Here is a 22115-nt window from a genome sequence, read left to right as displayed (position 1 = left end):
TGTACACAGTTTCAGAAAAGGTATTACTTCAAGCAATTGAAATTCTACTTTTAGTCCAATTTTGGGGAAATATGTGACATCTTTCCCCCCCTTTTTGCATTTTTTTATAACAAATAAATGCAGATTGTTGCCATGGATACACCAAAAAGAAATTATATTTTACCATTTTATATACTGGAAATAAAATCTATGGAAGATTCTGATTACATACATATGCCCATATATGACACAAACAGTAAGCTTCATATTGCAAGAAAGCAATGAAAAGGGAATGGTAAAATTCATAAGGGCAAATTTTAGTATTTTTTCCTAACTGTTTATTGCTACCTAAACGAGTTAACCAAATTTAGAATCAGTGCCCATGAACTTGAAATAGAAAAGGGAAGACATAAAGGAATACCTCCAGACAAAAGATTTTGTAAACTATGTAATAATGACATTGTTGAGGATTAAATTCATTTTCTTCTTCAATATCCATCACTTAAAACTGAAAGGTCCAGTTTCATTTTAGATATATCCTCTAAATTTACTAATTTTAAAACTTTAAATGACCAATTTAAATTTGTATGGTTGATGTCAAATGAAGATCTATTTGTTAATAACATAATGATTAAATTAATAGATAATTTAATAAAGACTAGAAGAGTAAAATTAAGTAATAAAAACTAAGATTAAAGAAGCCCTCAGCCCTTCTCACTTTACAACGTACTGATTGTGTTCACTCACTCATTTTCTTTGAGAAAATATACTGTATTTGTTGTCTCCCTTCTCTTATATAGTTTTAGTTTTATTGTCATGTATTGTAACTTCAAATATTTCAATGAAAAAAAATCACCACAATTATTTGTACACTTTAATTTAAACTGTAATTGTACTGCTCCTCGGGCGTATTGATTGACAAATACAAATTGTTGTTGTTGTTGTTGTTGTTGTTGTCATAAGTCATTTTTTGGGCTAGATTTTGATTGTTGTTTGTATGTATATGAATATTTTGTGAATGCTTTATTTCAATCAATATGTGACACTATTGTAATATAAATGCGGTTGAAGATGAAACCCACTTTTTCTTAAAATGTAAAATTAATAAATCTTTACGTAATCAGCTTGAAAAAGATATAAGTAATATATGTCCAGAATACTTTAATTTGTCTGAAACAGATAGATTACAATCTATCTTCATTTGATATTATGCAGCTTACTGTTCCGTTCATTAAAAAGTCATTTGCACTGAGGGGAGTGGACACAACGCCTGAATAAATATTACTGTTTTACCACTTTATATATGATGTTTAATATGTTAATTTTTCTATTGTGTATATTGTATTGTATTGTTTGTATATGCCTTCAACCCCCAGGGGTGTAAATGTGCATTTCATTAATAAATAAATAAATATATTATATAATAAACAATTTTATTATTATTCTTATTTTGCAGTAATGTCAGTTAAACAATACATGTATATAAAGGGTTCAAAATCAACATTGTAATTTACATAGACCTGTGAAAATTAGAATCACTGATGAGTCTTTGGCTTATGTATATGAAATGCGCGTCTGGTGTACAAAACTATACTCCTGGTACCTTTAACTATTGTATTTAATTTAAATGTATTATTTACCTGCTGTATATTTAAAAAAAATTGATTTTACATATCCAGCTCACGCTGGTTATGCTTTGATCTATTATATGTATTCAAATCCATTTTAACTCCCGTATATATGTACATATGAGATATGAGATGCACATGTAAGATATGAGATGTACATGTACAGTTTACATGGTCATGATGGTATATTTCATAGATATAAAAAGATGTGGTATGCCTGCCAATGAGATAACTCTCCACCCAAGACACAATTTGTGAAAGTAAACCATTAGTTATAGGTCGAAGTACGGTCTTCAACACAGTCTTCAAATCAGAGCTTTAGCTCACACAAAACAGCAAGCTATATTAAGGACCTTAAACTGGCTAGTGTAAAACCATTCAAACAGGAAATTAAACCAACGGTTTAACCTTTATAAAAACATTGTAAAGGTTCCGCAGTGTCTTGCCTACTTTTGCTGTTAATAGCAGGCTCAACAAAAATAAGGGAAAAAAATCAATACAATATTTTTCTCGATACTTCATATGTATCTATTGATTTTAAGAAGTTGATGTGTTTTATCACGATACTTTTCAACATGTATAACTATTTACACGTGATTCTTGACAAGGTACCTTAAGTTCGGTGGATGTGTTTAATCCTGATATTTGACAAGGTACCTTAAGTTCGGTGGATGTGTTTAATCCTGATATTTGACAAGGTACCTTAAGTTCGGTGGATGTGTTTAATCCTGATATTTGACAAGGTACCTTAAGTTCGGTGGATGTGTTTAATCCTGATATTTGACAAGGTACCTTAAGTTCGGTGGATGTGTTTAATCCTGATATTTGACAAGGTACCTTAAGTTCGGTGGATGTGTTTAATCCTGATATTTGACAAGGTACCTTAAGTTCGGTGGATGTGTTTAATCCTGATATTTGAAAAGGTACCTTAAGTTCGGTGGATGTGTTTAATCCTGATATTTGACAAGGAACCTGAAGTTCGGTGGATGTGTTTAATCCTGATATTTGACAAGGAACCTTAAGTTTGGTGGATGTGTTTAATCCTGATATTTGACAAGGTACCTTAAGTTCGGTGGATGTGTTTAATCCTGACATTTGACAAGGAACCTTAAGTTCGGTGGATGTGTTTAATCCTGATATTTGACAAGGTACCTTAAGTTCGGTGGATGTGTTTAATCCTGATATTTGACAAGGTACCTTAGGTTGTGTTGATGTGTAAATCGAGATATTTGACAAGGTACCATAAGTTCGGTGGATGTGTTTAATCCTGATATTTGACAAGGTACCTTAAGTTGTGTTGATGTGTAAATCGAGATATTTGACAAGGTACCCAAAGTTGTGTTGCATGATGTGTTCAATCGTTTAGTCCTGATATTGGTCAAGATACCTTAAGTTGGGTGGATGTGTTTAATCAGAATACTTGACAGGGTACCTTCAGAACTTTGTGTTGATGTGTTTTATCTTGACACGTTACATTCTCAGGACTTAAGGTGGTACCCAACACTACAGGGAGATAACTCTGTAAAGTCAGCTAAATGTTTTAATTACATTGTGTTGTAAAGGGAATGTTAAGCTTCTCAATGATCAAAATTTGTGTTTGTCAAACTGCTATATAACCAGTGTAATTTTTCTGACAAAACGATTGGTTCAACGTTTTTGAAATTTTTATTTTTTTGTTAAAGGGTCAAAGTAATTACATTGTCAAAATTTTATGAAAATTAAACGAGCCAAATTAAATTTAGTAAAAGTGTTGGGTACCACCTTAACACGAACAGCATAGATCATATAGTGATATAGATATAGGAAGATGTGGTGTGAGTGCCAATGAGACAACTCTCCATCCAAGTAACAATTTTTAAAAAGTAAACCATCATAGGTTAAAGTACGGCCTTCAACACTGAGCATTGGCTCACACCGAACAACAAGCTATAAAGGGCTCAAAAATTACTAGTGTTAAACCATTCAAACGGGAAAACCAACGGTCTAATCTATATAAACAAAACGAGAAACGAGAAACATGTTTATAGAAGATATGCTCTAAAGAGACAAATAAGAACACATTTAAGCCATTTTTCATTTTTCTCTTTTCTTTAACATTTTGGTCAATCATTCCGTATTCTTGATATTTTAGCACCTCAGTATTTTCTATTGATACCCCACGCAACGGGTTGTGGAGGGTATAGTGTTTTTGACCCGTCCGTCCGTCAGTCCTGTTTCTTGTCATTGCAACTCCTCTCAAACCACACAACAGAATTTCACGAAACCTTTTCAGGTAATAAGGACATACTATGTAGTTGTGCATATCGACGGGAAATTGTGATTCAATTTTTTTCTAGGAGTTACGCCCTTTTGAACTTATTTACTTTAATGTACTACTGCAACAGTTTGTCATCGCAACTCCTCTCAAACCACACAACAGAATTTCACGAAACCTTTTCAGATAATAAGAACATACTATGTAGTTATGCATATCGACGGGAAATTGTGATTCAATTTTTTTCTAGGAGTTACGCCCTTTTGAACTTATTTACTTTAATGTACTACTGCAACAGTTTGTCATCGCAACTCCTTTCAAACCACACAACAGAATTTCAACCACGAAACCTTTTCAGATAATGAGGATATATACTATGTACATGTACAATGTAGTTGTTCATATCGACGGGAAATTGCGATTCAATTTCTTTTCTAGGAGTTACGCCCCTTTGAACTTATTCCCTTAAATGTACTATTGCAACAGTTTGTCATTGCAACTCCTCTCAAACCACACAACAGATTTTCAAGAAACTTTTTCAGATAATATGGACATACTATGTTGTTGTGCATATCGACGGGAAATTGCGATTCAATTTTTTTCTAGGAGTTACGCCCCTTTGAACTTATTTACTTTAATGTACTACTGCAACAGTTTGTCATCGCAACTCCTCTTAAACTACACAACAGAATTTCACGAAACCTTTTCAGATAATAAGGACATACTATGTAGATGTGCATATCGACAGGAAATTCCAAATATTTTTTTTCTTCTAGGAGTTGCACCTCCTTGAACTTATTTGCTCTAAGGCACTACTTGAACAGTTTGTCATCGCAACTCCTCTGTAACCACACAACAGAGTTTCATGAACCTTTGAAGATAATAAGGACATACTATGTAGATGTGCATATCGACAGTAAATTGCGATTCATTTTTGTTTCTAGGAGTTACGCCCCTTTGAACTTATTTACTTCACTGTACTTCTGCAGTAGTTTGTCATCTCAACTCCTCTGAAACCGCACAACAGAATTTCATGAAATTTTGTAGATAATAAGGACATACTATTTAGATGTGCATATTGGCAGGAAATTATTTTTTTCTTATACAATTTTTTTTTCTTACACTTATTTAATTTCTCCAATGACAATGTTGGGACGTGGGGTATGTGAGCGTGCTCACTAAGGTTCTTTATTTTAAACGTTTTGTTCCCGTCGTAGCGGAGAGGGCAGTTAGCTTAACCCTTTACCGTCTGTACGTCCGTACGTCCAAAAGTTGTTTTACCATCCCCTTTTCATTGCTTTCTTGCAATGATAATATTGAGCTTACTATTTGTGATATATAATAAGTGCACTTATATGTAATCAGAATCTTCCATAGATTTTATAACCAGTATATCAAATGGTAAAATTTAGTTTCTTTTGGGTGTATCCATGGGAACAATCTGCATTTATTTGCTATCAAGAAAATATTGCAAAAAAGGGGGAGGGGGGATACAAAATTTGGCTTAAAGTAGAATTTCAATCACTTGAAGTTATACCTTTTCTGAAGCTGTTTTCATATATTTTTCAGTTAATCCGATGAAAACCATATATTTCTTGCGTCTCATTTTTTGGTAAAATTGCGTCAAAAACTTCGTTTAAAGTACATTAATTTCTGAACCGATGGCTGGTCTACCGATGAAAATACGGAGAGTCAAACAGACAATAGCCAATAAAACATGTAAAAAACAATCTTGATGTTCTTATAAACCATCTTTGAATGCTAAACAAGTACTCAGCTGTCTAAAAATGAATTTTATTACACAATAACTTTAATATTTGAAAAATCCGCCGGGGCAAAAATGCGAAACTTAACTCCTTACTGTGTACCTAATACACAATGCTTATAATTATTTTGTTGTTGGGTTAACTAACAGAGGCGGATTTAAGAGAGACAGAGGGCGGTCCCCCCCCCCCCTTTTTTTTTTATGGGAAAACCACCTTTTGGTTATATATAAAATTACTGAAGTGTGACTGGAGCGGGCACCTTCTTAGGCTGTCAGTATAGGGCCCCACTTATGAAAATTTCTGGATCCGGCACTGATTAATGTGTTTTGTTTCCCTTTCTTATCTTGGATTATATTCAAACAATCTATGATCAAAGGAAGATGGCATTCTAAATTTACTCAACTATATTACAGATATTCGTAATAAACGTTAATATGAGTCTTATGTAGACGAAACGCGCGTCTGGCGTATAAAATTATATTCCTGGTACTTTTGATAACTATAATAACTTGTTTGAGTCATATTATCGATACGCGTAATATTACTTGCAGTGGTAGATCCAGAATTTTTCATAAGTGGGGGCCAACTGACTGCCAAAGAGGGAGGCTCCAGTCTTGCTTCAGTGATTCATATAATCAACCACATTTTTCTCTCTCAGAAAGGGCAGCTAGGGGTTTGCCCCTGAAAAAAGCATCGTAATCCTTCTCTGACTTGAGTAAATAATCGCCTGCACTGTAGAATTATGAGTGTTAACTCTTTAAAAGGGGACGAAAGATACCAGAGGGACAGTCAAACTCATAAATCGAAAATAAACTGACAACGCCTGGCTAAAAATGAAACCAGATAAACAGAAAAACAATATAAAACATGGCAAAACATAAAAAACTAAAGAATAAGCAACACGAACCCCACCAAACACTACGGGTGATCTCATGTGCTCCGGAAGAGTAAGCATATCCTGCTCCACATGTGGCACCCGTCGTGTTGATTATGTTATAACAAATCCGGTAAATAGTCTAATTCGCCAGGTCACATTCATGAAAGGGAAGGGGATTGTACGTAACCTATATCATATGTGAAACAGTTATTCCATAACGATCAACCAACTCGTCATGGCGTCCATGCAATTTACGAAGGGATGATTTCAACTTTACCAATTGGAACTTTTGGTTTAATAGCTGCTTCCTTGTAAGCAGCAACCCTCTATAAAGAAAAGCATGATGGGAAATGTAAGCACGGGAATATCGTATCAATTTGGAGATATATACTGCACTAAAGGAGTGAAAAATAATGTTAAGGGAAATATGAGAACAATTAAGATTATATTATGATAGTATCTGTCATATAAATATGAAAGCTAGGCCACATTTAAAAATACTTTTGTTTGCCCAAACCCTACCCAAAGGTTGAGAAAGTGGGTAGGTAGGTAGGCATTTTTTAATATTTTTTTTTCAAAAAAAGAAATTGAAGTATCAGTTTATTAGTTTTCATGCCTATTTGATTAAACTAAAAAAACTTCTTCAAGTCAGGACAATAAAAGAATTTGAGTAGGCAGCTTTTTTTTTCTGGGTAGGTAACATTTGGGCAAACAAACCTAATATTTATTATGGCCCTATCACTTATGGCTACGGGTTATGATTGTGATTTTAATTGGAGTATTAATACACATTTGTCAGTATTGTCTGTTTTCGGTATTCAATTTAAATATGGCTGATAATATAAAACATAAACACATACTGATCAAGACACAATATAAATAGGCCGCAAGTAGGTGTCTTAAAGGGGAACTAGCTACGAGATATATGAAAAATCTAATAATTATTTTTTTGGGCTTAGTCAGTAATGAAATACAAATAGTGAAATAGTAATTCCATTTTAGTAACCAATAAGATTTAATTTTGTCAAATAAGCAAAAAAAAAACCCCACTGATTATAACTTATTCATGTTATTCACTTGTAAGTGAATAATTCGACCTCATAAAATCTGTATCCATGTGAACTTTAATTTAACCCCTTAGCTTGAGATTGATAACACATGAATTGTATGTGTAAAGTTATTTAAAGGGGCACTAGCTGTCAAATTCATGGTCACCGATTTGACTCAAATTTTCATATTTTATTTATAACAATGTTAAACATTTATCCAAACTATCAAAAGGGTGAAATAAAAAGTTTACAGAGCATAGGGTCAATAGTATGTATTTTCGTCTAGACTCCATCTAATTAAATATCGAGTTGACCTCAGATGACCATATAAGCGACGTAACCATAAATATCCTAATGATTAGATATAAATAAATTAAGCATTTGAATTTTTATAGGTCTGTTTAATTTTATTTTATAGATAAAAAATATATGTGTATCGTCGTTTTTACATGTAGAAGAAAGTTTTTGTGCCCCACCTACGATAGTAGAGAGGCATTATGTTTTCGTATCTGTGCCTTCGTCCGTCCGTCTGTCCCGCTTCAGGTTAAAGTTTTTGGTCAAGGTAGTTGTTGATGAAGTTGAAGTCCAATTAACTTGAAACTTAGTATACATGTGCCGTGCTCTATGCTATGATCTTTCAAATTAAATGCCAAATTAGAGATTTTACCCCATTTTACGGTTCACTGAAAATAGAAAATGATAGTGTAAATTTCAGGTTAAAGTTGTTGGTCAAGGTAGTTTTTGATAAAGTAGAAGTCCAATCAACTTGAAACTTAGTGTACATGTTCCCTTTGATAACATCATTTTAATTTTAGTGCCAAATTAGAGAATTTATTCCAATTTCACGGTCCACTAAACATAGAAAATGATAGTGCGAGTTGGGCATCCGTGTACTGTGGACACATTCTTGTTTAGTCGATAGAATCAGTCATCAAATGAATTACCTTTGTTTAACTTTCAATGTTGACATTCCTTTCCTTTAAATAGTTCAAACATATTTATCTATAGCGGATTGGGAAACACGTTTTGCAACTAATATTAATCCCTTTCCACCTCGCGGGTGCGAGTGCTGCATACAGAGCATAGGGTCAATAGTATGTATTTTCGTCTAGACTCCATCTAATTAAATATCGAGTTGACCTCAGATGACCATATAAGCGACGTAACCATAAATATCCTAATGATTAGATATAAATAAATTAAGCATTTGAATTTTTATAGGTCTGTTTAATTTTATTTTATAGATAAAAAATATATGTGTATCGTCGTTTTTACATGTAGAAGAAAGTTTTTGTGCCCCACCTACGATAGTAGAGAGGCATTATGTTTTCGTATCTGTGCCTTCGTCCGTCCGTCTGTCCCGCTTCAGGTTAAAGTTTTTGGTCAAGGTAGTTGTTGATGAAGTTGAAGTCCAATTAACTTGAAACTTAGTATACATGTGCCGTGCTCTATGCTATGATCTTTCAAATTAAATGCCAAATTAGAGATTTTACCCCATTTTACGGTTCACTGAAAATAGAAAATGATAGTGTAAATTTCAGGTTAAAGTTGTTGGTCAAGGTAGTTTTTGATAAAGTAGAAGTCCAATCAACTTGAAACTTAGTGTACATGTTCCCTTTGATAACATCATTTTAATTTTAGTGCCAAATTAGAGAATTTATTCCAATTTCACGGTCCACTAAACATAGAAAATGATAGTGCGAGTTGGGCATCCGTGTACTGTGGACACATTCTTGTTTAGTCGATAGAATCAGTCATCAAATGAATTACCTTTGTTTAACTTTCAATGTTGACATTCCTTTCCTTTAAATAGTTCAAACATATTTATCTATAGCGGATTGGGAAACACGTTTTGCAACTAATATTAATCCCTTTCCACCTCGCGGGTGCGAGTGCTGCATTGTAGTGGCATTAGCCTACTCTTTTTCGAAATATACAAGGGTGTCTTTTACGTGCAAAATATATGGCTCTCTCTTAATACGGGTTAGCCATTTATCGTCCCCTTCCGACGGACTATCATGGTTTCCTCAAGACCATACTCGCATATGGTGTCAAGGGAGAGTCGAAAAATGAGTTCCTAAAATTTCCATCCCGAACGGGAATCGAACCAGGAACCTTTGTGTTAGTAGTCCGATGCACTAACCACTATGCCACGACTCTATCCTTTCCTTTAAATAAATAAATAGACCCATCAAAACAACATTTGATAAACAAATTTAATAATACTTTTAGATATTTGGATGATATTTTGGCTCTCAATAATGACGACTTCAGTATGTATATTAATGAAATTTATCCTGCTGAACTTTCTTTAAATAAAGCTAATACTAATAATGACCACTGCCCTTTCCTCGATCTTGATATCTATATCACTAACGGAAAGCTTAATACTAAAATTTATGATAAAAGGGATGATTTTTCATTTCCTATCGTTAATTATCCGTTTTTAGATGGTGACGTTCCCTTGTCACCATCTTACGGTGTTTATATATCTCAACTTGTACGCACAAAGGTGTCAGTATTCACCTCAGAAACTTACAAAACCTTTAAATAGACTGATTGAGAAGGGATATAATTACGATACTGTTGTCAAGTCATTAAAGATTGCATATTTTGGCGTTAATATTGAGTCACTGATAAGGTCTTTGCGTCGGAACTAAAGACATTTATTCTAAAAACAGTTGTTGGCATGACACGGGTTATGTTCTTCTCATATATGTTATGATGGTATGATACTAAACCCCTAACGGGAAGAATTGTGCCTGAGGTTCATATGATGAAATCATAATCTTTCAGTCAGTTTAATTGAAGTCTAGCGCTGGCATGTCAGTTAACTGCTAGTAGTCTGTTGTTATTTATGTATTATTGTCATTTTGTTTATTTTCTTTGGTTACATCTTCTGACATCAGACTCGGACTTCTCTTGAACTGAATTTTAATGTGCGTATTGTTATGCGTTTATTTTTCTACATTGGTTAGAGGTATAGGGGAGGGTTGAGATCTCACAAACATGTTTAACCCCACCGCATTTGTGCGCCTGTCCCAAGTCAGGAGCCTCTGGCCTTTGTTAGTCTTGTAGTATTTTTATATTAGTTTCTTGTGTACAATTTGGAAATTAGTATGGCGTTCATTATCACTGAACTAGTATATATTTGTTTAGGGGCCAGCTGAAGGACGCCTCCGTGTGTCGGAATTTCTCGCTACATTGAAGACCTGTTGGTGACCTTCTGCTGTTGTTTTTTATTTTGGTCGGGTTGGTGTCTCTTTGACACATTCCCCATTTCCATTCTCAATTTTATAGTAGACGTACAAAGCATGCGTTGTTCATCTCTAGACTAGTTAAGGGGTTTAATTGAAGTTCACATGAATACGGATTCAATATTATTTAGCTTAATTTGACAATTCACTTCATCTGTACTAATTCACTTTTATAATTGATTGAACAAAAAAAAATCATACTTTAAACTTTTATGCATCTCGTAGCTAGTGCCCCTTTATAGAAGAGAATGTTAACACTGAAATTGAAACAAAAGGTAACTAAATTATTTCATTTGATTGACTGATTCGGTCATCAAATAAACATTCTATACAGGTAAGAACGACGATAAACATTAATTTTTCATCTATAATATGAAATTAAATAGACCTAGAATAATTCAACAGCACGTGTTTGCTTAACCTATTTATATCTATATTTATATTTACATCGCTTAGTATATGGCCATCGGATGACTGAAGATGTCAACTCGATAAATAATTAATTGGCGTCTAGACTCAAATACACACAACACGAAGCTAATTAGTTTCATGCCTGTGCCTTGTTTATTTTTTTTATTTAGACTTTTAATAGTTTGGATAAATGTTTAATATTGTTATAAATCGAATATGACAATTTGATGAGAATCGGTGAACATGAATTTGACAGCTAGTGCCCCTTTAATTGCAATCGTATTAGAGTGTCATGTTTAAGTCAATATTCAGTAAAAATAATGTGTTAAGAGATACATATAGATAGAAGACAGGAAGGAGTCATTATTGTAACTGTTAAACGAATCTTCCTCCCAATTGACAGACTCACAGAGATACATATAGATAGAAGGCAGGTAGGAATCATGTTGTAACTGTTAAACAAATCTTCCTCCTAATTGACAGACTCATAGAGATACATATAGATAGTTGGTTGGTAGGAGTCATTATTGTAACTGTTAAACGAATCTTCCTTTCAACTGACAGACTCACAGAGATACATATAGATAGAAGGCAGGTAGGAGTCATTGTTGCAACTGTTAAACAAATCTTCCTTCCAATTGACAGACTCACAGAGATACAGATATATAGTAGACAGGTAGGAGTCATTATTGTTACTGTGAAACGAATCTTCCACCTAATTGACAGACTCACAGAGATAAATATAGATAGACGACAGGTATACGTAGGAGTCATTATTGTAACTGTTAAACGAATCTTCCTTCCAATTGGCAGACTCACAGAGATACATACATATAGTAGGTAGGTAGGAGTCATTATTGTAACTGTTAAGCAAATCTTCCTCCCAATTGACAGACTCACAGAGATACATAGAGATAGAAGGCAGGTAGGAGTCATTATTGTAACTGTTAAACGAATCTTCCTCTCAATAAACAGACTCACAGAGGTACATATTGATAGTTAGCAGGTAGGAATCATTGTTATAACTGTTAAACGAATCTTCCTCCCATTTGACAGACTCACAGAGAAACATATAGATAGTAGGTCGGTAGGAGTCATTATTGTAACTGTTAAACGAATCTTCCTCCTAGTTGACCGACGCACAGAGATACATATAGATAGAAGGCAGGTAAGATTCATTATTCTAACTGTTAAACAAATCTTCCTCCCAATTGATAGACTCACAGGGGTTCATATCAAATATAGTTATCCCATTACTTATAATAAGAGATAATTTAACATTACAAAAAAACTTAACTTTTTTTTTTCGAGTTGTCACTGAACCGTGAAAATGAGGTCAAGGACATTCGACATGTGACTGACGGAAACTTCGTAACATGAGGCATTATATACAAAGTATATGCATGAAGTATCCAGGTCTTCAATCTTCTAAAATATAAAGCTTTTAGGAAGTTAGCTAACGCCGCCGCCGCCTGATCACTATCCCTATGTCGAGCTTTCTGCAGGCGCGATAATAAAAACTGGCTGACACGAAAATTTTACTGAAAATGATATTTTACCAACAAATGACATCAATCAATCAACAACTGTTAACAACATATTAAGTTGGAAGTTCATATGTGTATTATATTTTGGTTTAAATTAGCACCTAGCTATATATAAAACCAAGATTTATGAACCATTTTTTACACGAGTTGTTATCCATTCGTGTTGGTGTGTTTAGGCGTTTGATCTTGCTATTTTCTTATTATTACGGACTATCTCAGTTTAGAATTTTAATACCTCGGAGTTCTGTATTTTTGATAGTGTATTTCTTTTATAACATCGAGGCCGGGTTGAAATTATTCACCCTTTTGTATTATAGTTATCTTCCTTTGTGCATCAAAGGAATATAACTATATATATGGTATCTCATTCTAGATAGCTTTGTTCCTTTCGAACCCACTACCAGCAGGTGCTTTAACATTGAGCGGTTGGCACCCCTCATATTCCTCGCCAAGGTTCGGGCGAACCCGTAAAAATGACCCAGCTACGCTACTGGTCAGATCTCTCCAACCACACTGTCGCACCCGAGTATACCAAAATTTCATCTTCCCGAGTGTCACTGGTCAGTTTAACCGGCCATAGATGAATTTAAACAGGCACTAGCAACATCCACCATCTCCTAACTTGTGATTATTGGATTTTAACTGTGAATGCGCATCTTTTAACTGTACATAGACATGATAGAGGACAGCTTTACTGCTATGGCACGTATGCGCCAGAATAAATATACTTAAAATGAGTCACACACTTAACCAGAAGAATAAGAAGTTTACTTGACAACTATCATGTTAAAACATGTACATCCACATTTTCAACAGTTATCTAAATGTATTATAAGGTTAATATGGCCATTGTTATATTAAAGTTCGTTTCTGTGTGTGTTACTTTTCAGTGTTGCGTTTCTGTTGTGTCGTAGTTCTCTTAGATTTGATGTGTTTCCCTCAGTTTGAGTTTGTAACCGGGATTTGTTTTTTTCTCAGTCGATTTATAAATTTTTAACAGCGGTATACTACTGTTGCCTTTATTTAAATATTGCTTCAATATGCAAAAGCAATTAGACACAAAATTAATCAAACTTTGTTAACTGTTAATACATAGTTACCATGGTGATGTGGATATAGAGAGTGGAGAGTGGTCTCTATGGCACTCATACATGTCATCATCTATATAGATATAGGAAGATGTGGTATGACTGCCAATCAGACATCTCTCCATCAAAATAACAACCATTATAGGTCAAGGTATGGCCTTCAACATGAATCCTTGGCTCACCCCGAACAGCAAGCTATAAAGGGCCCCGAATATTACTGATGTAAAACCATTCAAACGGGAAAACCAACGGTCTAATCTATATAGAAATGAGAAACACGTATGAACTACATAAACAGACGACATATACTGTACATCAGCTTCCTGACTTATGACAGGTGCAAACATTTGCAGCGGGATTAAACGTTTAAATGGTACCAAACCTGCTCCCTTTTCTGAAACAATAGTATAACATCACAACATAGAAAAACACACTTTACCATGTATACTGTGATATCAGTTCTTACATATGAGCGAGTAAAGATAGATCTGAATTTTAATCAGATTGCCAACTTATAAAATCTCCCCCCATATGTACTATTAAGTACACACTATACTTATAACAATAAATATATCAAACACAATTTATAATTGCCGATCGCCCAAAAGACTAGAAGGACACCGGATTTTATTATAATCTATCATAACAAACATAATATTTATGCAAATAATATATATAAACATATATATAAACAATGCTTTCAATACGAAATGAAAACATTGACTCCGTCATTAACGAACCCGCCGGCCAGGAAAAACTAACAACTTAGTCGATATGGAAACCTGTGTCAAAACCCTAATGCTCGGAAGATCGTCTCGAGAGTTGTACTTGGACAATACTGAAAGTTAGCTTATGTATACATAAACAAAATACCATCAAAATGTGTAATAGCAAACAAAAATACCAATATATAGTACAAAAAAACAAGAAAAAATCAAGCATTAATGAACCAACATTAAATCTGAACTTGACCAGTTCGAAGTTGGCGAGAGAATGGTCTGATAGGGAAATAAACCCGCCAAAAATGACCATTCACGTGATACTACAATTAATATCACGTGTCCATACATATATTAAAAGAACCGTTAGTACAATAATTTTCCTCTATACTTCGAAACTCGGAAAATTATAATTAACTGTATGACACAATTTGGGCTGGATATGTTCCACAATCATTGAGTTAATACAGTCAGGTTTACAATCTTCATAAAACATGACCAAGTATTGTTTAATATGGAACGCCATAGCTGTCTTATGTGTCTTTTTTATTGCTTTTCTATTATAAGATGGTGCTTTTCTATTATAAGATGGTGGTTTTCTATTATAAGATGGTGCTTTTCTATTATAAGATGGTGGTTTTCTATTATAAGATGATGGTTTTCTATTATAAGATGATGGTTTTCTATTATAAGATGGTGCTTTTCTATTATAAGATGGTGGTTTTCTATTATAATATGGGGGTTTTCTATTATACGAAGGTGCTTTTCTATTATAAGATGGTGCTTTTCTATTATAAGGTGCTTTTTTATTATAAGGTGCTTTTTTATTATAAGGTGCTTTTTTATAATAAGGTGCTTTTCTATTATAAGATGCTTTTTTATTATAAGGTGCTTTTCTTATTATAAGGTGCTTTTTTTATTATAAGGTGCTTTTTTATTATGTGATGGTGGTTCCGTGATTAACCGGAAGTGTGGGGAAGCATTAATGACAGGACGATTGCCCGGATAGTGACAGGACGGTTGACCGGACGAGATATAAATAGTCATAACTTTTTTGTTATTCGGTAGCTTGGTTTAATATTTGTAGACCTTAAAGATATTAAAATGTATTTTATGAAAATCAAACAAAATAAGTGAACAAAACTATTTTTTAGCAAATAAAGTTGACCGGACGGTATCCACACTCGCCGATATACAGATATTCAACCCCTCGACAACAGGTGTTGATATCAATATTTGTCAATGAAATTCAGTAATCTGTGAGAATAATGAATATTGGATACGACAATATAAACTTTATAGTAAAAAAAAAAAGTTTGTCTCCAAAAAAAGTTGACCGGACGGTGTTTTCATTCGTCGATGTACGCGTTAATCATATTAAACTGATAAAAAAGTGTCAATATCTTATTTGTTTTACAATATTTTTACACGAAACTAAGAAATCTACGAGATCAATAAATACTTGATTTGAAAATATCAACTTTATAGTAAATAAAAATGTTTTTCTTAAAATAAAGTTGACCGGACGGAATTCACATTCGCCGATATATATGCTTTAAATATATTAATGATCGACACAAATGTCATTATCTCTTTTATTTTACCATATTTGTCCGAATATTTTAAATTGATAAATACGTTATACGAAAATATAAACTTTAAAGTATAAACATTTGCTTTTCCTCAAAATAAGTTGACGGGACGGAATTCATTTGCCGATATATGCTTTAAATATATTGAACTGATCGACGTCGACATGTTAAATTTCTCTCCATGAAATTAAGGAATCTGGGAGATTAATGAATTATATATATTATACAAAAATATATACTTTATAATAAAAACTTTGAGCCCAAAATATTGACTTGATTAAGTTCACCAGCACACTAGAAGACCTGATATATAAAATATTTATTACATGTATTTAATTAGATTACTATCTAATTTTGACACCTGTCGTAATCACCAATCAAGAAAATAATCATGTCATTTAAGTTTTCACACCTGAGACATCAAATACATTTAATTGAGAATCCAATCAAAGATTACAGTGAATTGAACTTTTTTTAAAAGAATTAAAGAATACAAAACTGGCTCTCTTTTTTTTTTAAAGATAAAACTAGATAGCTGACATGGATTAAATTAAAGTGAGACCACCATTCTGTCGATATCAAATCATTTGAAAAAACAACAACAATGTATTGCAATATGACCTTTAACATCGAAGGAGTAAACTTGCATTCATTCGTGTGCAGACCTTTTACAATAGAAAAATAAAGGACGGGCATCGAACACAAAGTTACTTTTGTATAATACTGCACTGTCACTAGTCTGTCACTATATTTAAATTTAAAAGTGAGGCAAAATATATTCACCATTCGGTGAGGGGTCTGGCTGTCGTTCAAGACCCCCAGAAGCCTTGAAAAAAATACGCAAAATCGTGCATCCCGAGAGTTTCTCGGACTCCTAGGAGGCACATTATTTAAGTGTCCTTTCCCTTCGAACCTCAGTCTCCAAAAACACCAAAACACCAGCCAGGTTAAAGACATCAGCCAAGTTGAAAACACCAGCCAAGTTAAAAATACCTCAGTCAAAACAGAAGGTTGTATCAACACCGAAATCTACTAAGATTGAGGTATGCTGATAATGGCAGTCAAGATCATCAGATACTTTTTACTGACAGTAAACCTTCTGTGAAGAAAGAAAGTCCTGTTAATATATTTAAAACCAAAGACCTAAAATACAATTATAGAGTTGCGAATCTCTTCATGTATCATATATGTCTCTGTTAAATACATCGGCAAATGTGAACTCAGTCCGGTCAACTTTTTTTTTAGCAGAAAAACATTTTTTTTACTATAAATCTATATTTTCGTATAATTTGTTTATAAATCTCACAGGTTCCTGAATTACTTGGACAAATATTGAAACACAAAAAACATTTTAATATCATTAAGGTCTACAAATATTAAACCAATCTACCGAATAGCAAAAAAGTTATGACTATTATTATCTCGTCCGGTCAACCGTCCTGTCATTATCCGGGCGGTCATTAGTGCTTCCCCACACTTCCGGTTAATCACGGGAACCACCATCACATAATAAAAAAGCACCTTAAAATAAAAAAGCACCTTATAATAAAAAAGCACCTTATAATAAAAAAGCACCTTATAATAGAAAAGCATCTTATAATAACTAGAGGCTCTAAAGAGCCTGTGTCGCTCACCTTGGTCTATGTGAATATTAAACAAAGGAAGCAGATTGAAAATTGACTACAAAGGTCAATAACTCCTACAGGGGTTAATTGACCATTTCGTTCATGTTGACTTATTTGTAGATCTTACTTTGCTGAACATTATTGCTGTTTACAGTTTACCTATATCTATAATAATATTCAATATAAAACAGCAAAATTTCCTTAAAATTACCAATTCAAAACAGGTTGTCCAATTCATCTGAAAATTTCAGGGCAGATAGACCTTCACCTGATTAACAATTTTACCCAATGTCAGATTTGCTCTAAATGCTTTGGTTTTTGAGTTATAAGCCAAAAACTGCATTTTACCCCTATGTTCTATTTTTAGCCATGGCGGCCATCTTGGTTTGATGGCCAGGTCACCGGACACATTTTTTAAACAAGAAACCCCAAAGATGATTGTGGCCAAGTTTGGATCAATTTGGCACAGCAGTTTCAGAGAAGAAGATTTTAGTAAAAGATATATAAAATTTACGAAAAATGGTTAAAAATTGACTTTAAAGGGCAATAACTCCTAAAGAGGTCAACTGACCATTTTGGTCATGTTGACTTATTTGTAAATCTGACCTTGCTGAACATTATTGCTGTTAACAGTTTACCTATATCTATAATAATATTCAATATAATAACCAAAAACAGCAAAATTGCCTTAAAATTACCAATTCAGGGGCCGCAACCCAAAAACAGGTTGTCCAATTCATCTGAAAATTTCAGGACAGATAGATATTCACCTGATTAACAATTTTACCCAATGTCAGATTTGCTCTAAATGCTTTGGTTTTTGAGTTATAAGCCAAAAACTGCATTTTACCCCTATGTTCTATTTATAGCCATGGCGGTCATCTTGGTTAGTTGGCGGGGTCACCGAACACAATTTTTAAACTAGATACCCCAATGATGATTGTGGCCAAGTTTCAAATAATTTGGCCCAGCAGTTTCAGAAGAGAAGATTTTTCTAAAAGATTACTAAGATTTACGAAAAATGGTTAAAAATTGACTATAAAGGGCAATAACTCCTAAAGTGGTCAACTGACCATTTTGGTCATGTTGACTTATTTGTAGATCTTACTTTGCTGAACATTATTGCTTTTTACAGTTTATTTCTATCTGAAATAATATTCAAGATAATAACCAAAAACAACAAAATTTCCTTAAAATTACCAATTCAGGGGCAGCAACCTAACAACGGAATGTCAGATTCATCTGAAAATTTCAGGGCAGATAGATCTTAACCTGATTAACAATATTACCCCAAGTCAGATTTGCCCTAAATGCTTTGGTTTTTGAGTTATAAGCCAAAAAATGCATTTTACCCCTATGTTCTATTTATAGCCATGGCGGCCATCTTGGTTAGTTGGCGGGGTCACCGGACACAATTTTTAAACTAGATACCCCAATGATGATTGTGGCCAAGTTTGGTTAAATTTGGCCCAGTAGTTTCAGAGGAGAAGATTTTTGTAAAAGTTAACGCAGGACGACGACGGACGACGACGGACGACGCCGGACGCCAAGTGATGAGAAAAGCTCACTTGGCCCTTCGGGCCAGGTGAGCTAAAAAAGCACCTTATAATAGAAAAGCACCTTATAATAAAAAAGCACCTTATAATAGAAAACCACCTTCGTATAATTGAAAACCACCATCTTATAATAGAAAAGTACCATCTTATAATAGAAAAGCACCTTCGTATAATAGAAAACCACCATCTTATAATAGAAAACCACCATCTTATAATAGAAGAGCACCATCTTATAATAGAAAACCACCATCTTATAATAGAAAACCACCTCTTCTAATAGAAAACCACCATCTTATAATAGAAAACCAACATCTTATAATAGAAAAGCACCATCTTATAATAGAAAAGCAATACAAAAGACACATAAGACAGCTATGGCGTTCCATAGTTTAACCTATAATACTTATATAGGTTAATTTGTAGGATACTTATATATACAAGTGAATTTGATTTACTTGTACAAGTAAAAAATTTACTCAGTATAATGTTCCTTAGACATTCTAATTGTTTTACTTACAAGTATTAAAAAAAAATCACCCCATCTTCTTTTCTTGAATTGTTAGGATTTCTTTGCTCTAATCATGGAAGTAATATTTGAATGTTACTTCCATGGTCTTATAGAATTTTAAAATGTTTGCCCTTTGCATATATCTTTGCTTATCATTCAAGTGTAATATCATGGACAATGAAAATCCCATCTGTCATCTTCAGCTAGAACACTGCTCATTTACAAGCCCCTAAGGATCAATTTTGAAGGATTACGCAAATACTTAAGATATTTTCCAAATCAGTTTCTTTGTTGAGTTAATGAGATAAAACATTGAACTTATTAAACATATCTTTATTTCTCATCACCAAATACATAGGTACGGAGAAGAAATTAATATAGTACATTAAACACATAAACATAAACAGTCAGAGCTCAGACATAAACAAGTCGATTTTTGATTTTGACTAACATAAGTCCAAACATGTATTTATCAAAAAAAATATTTTCAATTTTAGACTCATCTAAGTCAGAAAATGACAGACTTGTTAAGGTCTATTTATGTTGATGAAAAAACTTACTTTGACTTGGTGGCCAAAGTACACCACCTATTACAGCAAAAACCTGCCTGAGAGTTCACAAGGACTTGAGCTACCTATATTTAATTATCCAATTGAACATCCTTACTAAACACAGATGTTCTACCTCATTAAGTGTGGCTCCGGGTGGTTGCATTGTAAGGTTAAGTAACATTATCTCCGATTTTTTAGACTCTCATTCATATTTTTCTTTAGAAGACAAAGCATTGTTTTTCAATGTTGTCATTATTTCATTTAGATGCGTGACCTTTTTATAAGTATGCGTGGGTCTTGAAGTCAACCAATTTTGATAACTTTTTGATTCTGGTCAGTTATTTCTTGATTGACAATATTTGACTTATCAAAGTCGTATTTTGTCTTGCATTAAAGGGAGACAAATCCAAAAACTTACAAATTTAGGCAGCAACTATTTGATTTTCTGGGAGGGGGGAGCCTATGGTTTTTTTTTCTGTGCAAATTTTATTTTTCACCTTTGGCGAAGTACAATCTATTTTTTTAGCGACAAACCGAAATCAATTTTTTTCTTTTAATTTTAGCATTACATACAGTGGCAGGCTAGCTGAGGGTGAAACAAACAATTTTTTTTCTCAGGGTGCATAAAAAAAACCTGGAAACATACTTTTTTTTCCAAAAATACCCCCCCCCCCCCCCCCCCCCCCGGAAAATCAAATGGTTGCTGCCTTAAACCTCTACGAGTCAAAAGCAGATTTAGACTTATATTAAGTCTGACTCAGAGCTCTGACTGATAAATATACAATATATATATGTTACAGGCATTTTCTAAATTTAGGCATTTTGTAAAATGACTGAATTTTCAGGCAATTTAGAAAATGCCTAACCTTGACAGGCATTATACAAAATGACTAAAAAAACCTAGTCATTTTGTAAAATGACAAAAATTTGAAGCAAAATTCCACAAATTGCCTTTTGAGTTTCAGGCAATTTGTAGAAGGAGGATATCATTGAGATGCGTATGGCAAAATTTGACAAAAGCACAATATCTTGCAAAGAAAATAACTAATAGTTCGGTAGAACTAAGTTATTCTCCAAAAACCAGACCGAATATACGTACATGTACTCCCTCTGTATTTATGATACCAACTGTGAATTTATGATTATTTTGTCAAAATGGCAAAAAGACAAATTATTCTGTCAATAGAACAACATTTACAATCACATGTTTAGAAAATGTAGATTCAAAACAGTAAAGTGAAACATTTGAAGTAGAGAAAAGTTCGTTTTTAATTGACGGATTGCTGTTTTTTTTTTTATACAAGATACTCTAATGATGATTGTGGCCAAGTTTGGTTAAATTTAACCTAGTAGTTCCATATGATATCATGCTCGTAAAAGTTAACAGACGAAGACGGAAGACAGCCGCCCAGATTAGAATAGCTCACTTGACTCCTTTGGCTAGGATAGCTAAAAATCGACGATGAAAAGAAAAATAACAGTGCATTGAGAGGAGAAGCGTTTCAAGAAAAAGAGGGATCACCCTTCATTGGCAGATCTGTTTGAGTCCGTCTAAAGCTACAAGTCAAAAGATGCGGATAAAATAGTTTGATTTTTTGAGGACCATATGAAAAAGAAGATATGCATTGGTGACGTGTGTGCTTATTGCAAAACCTTATGTTGCCTAACGTAAAGTGTTATATCAGTAAAGGTAATGAAAGAATTAAAA

Source organism: Mytilus trossulus, chromosome 5 (assembly GCF_036588685.1).
Source record: "Mytilus trossulus isolate FHL-02 chromosome 5, PNRI_Mtr1.1.1.hap1, whole genome shotgun sequence".
NCBI classification, from domain to species: Eukaryota; Metazoa; Mollusca; class Bivalvia; order Mytilida; family Mytilidae; genus Mytilus; species Mytilus trossulus.
Note: the sequence above shows the minus strand (reverse complement) of the source record.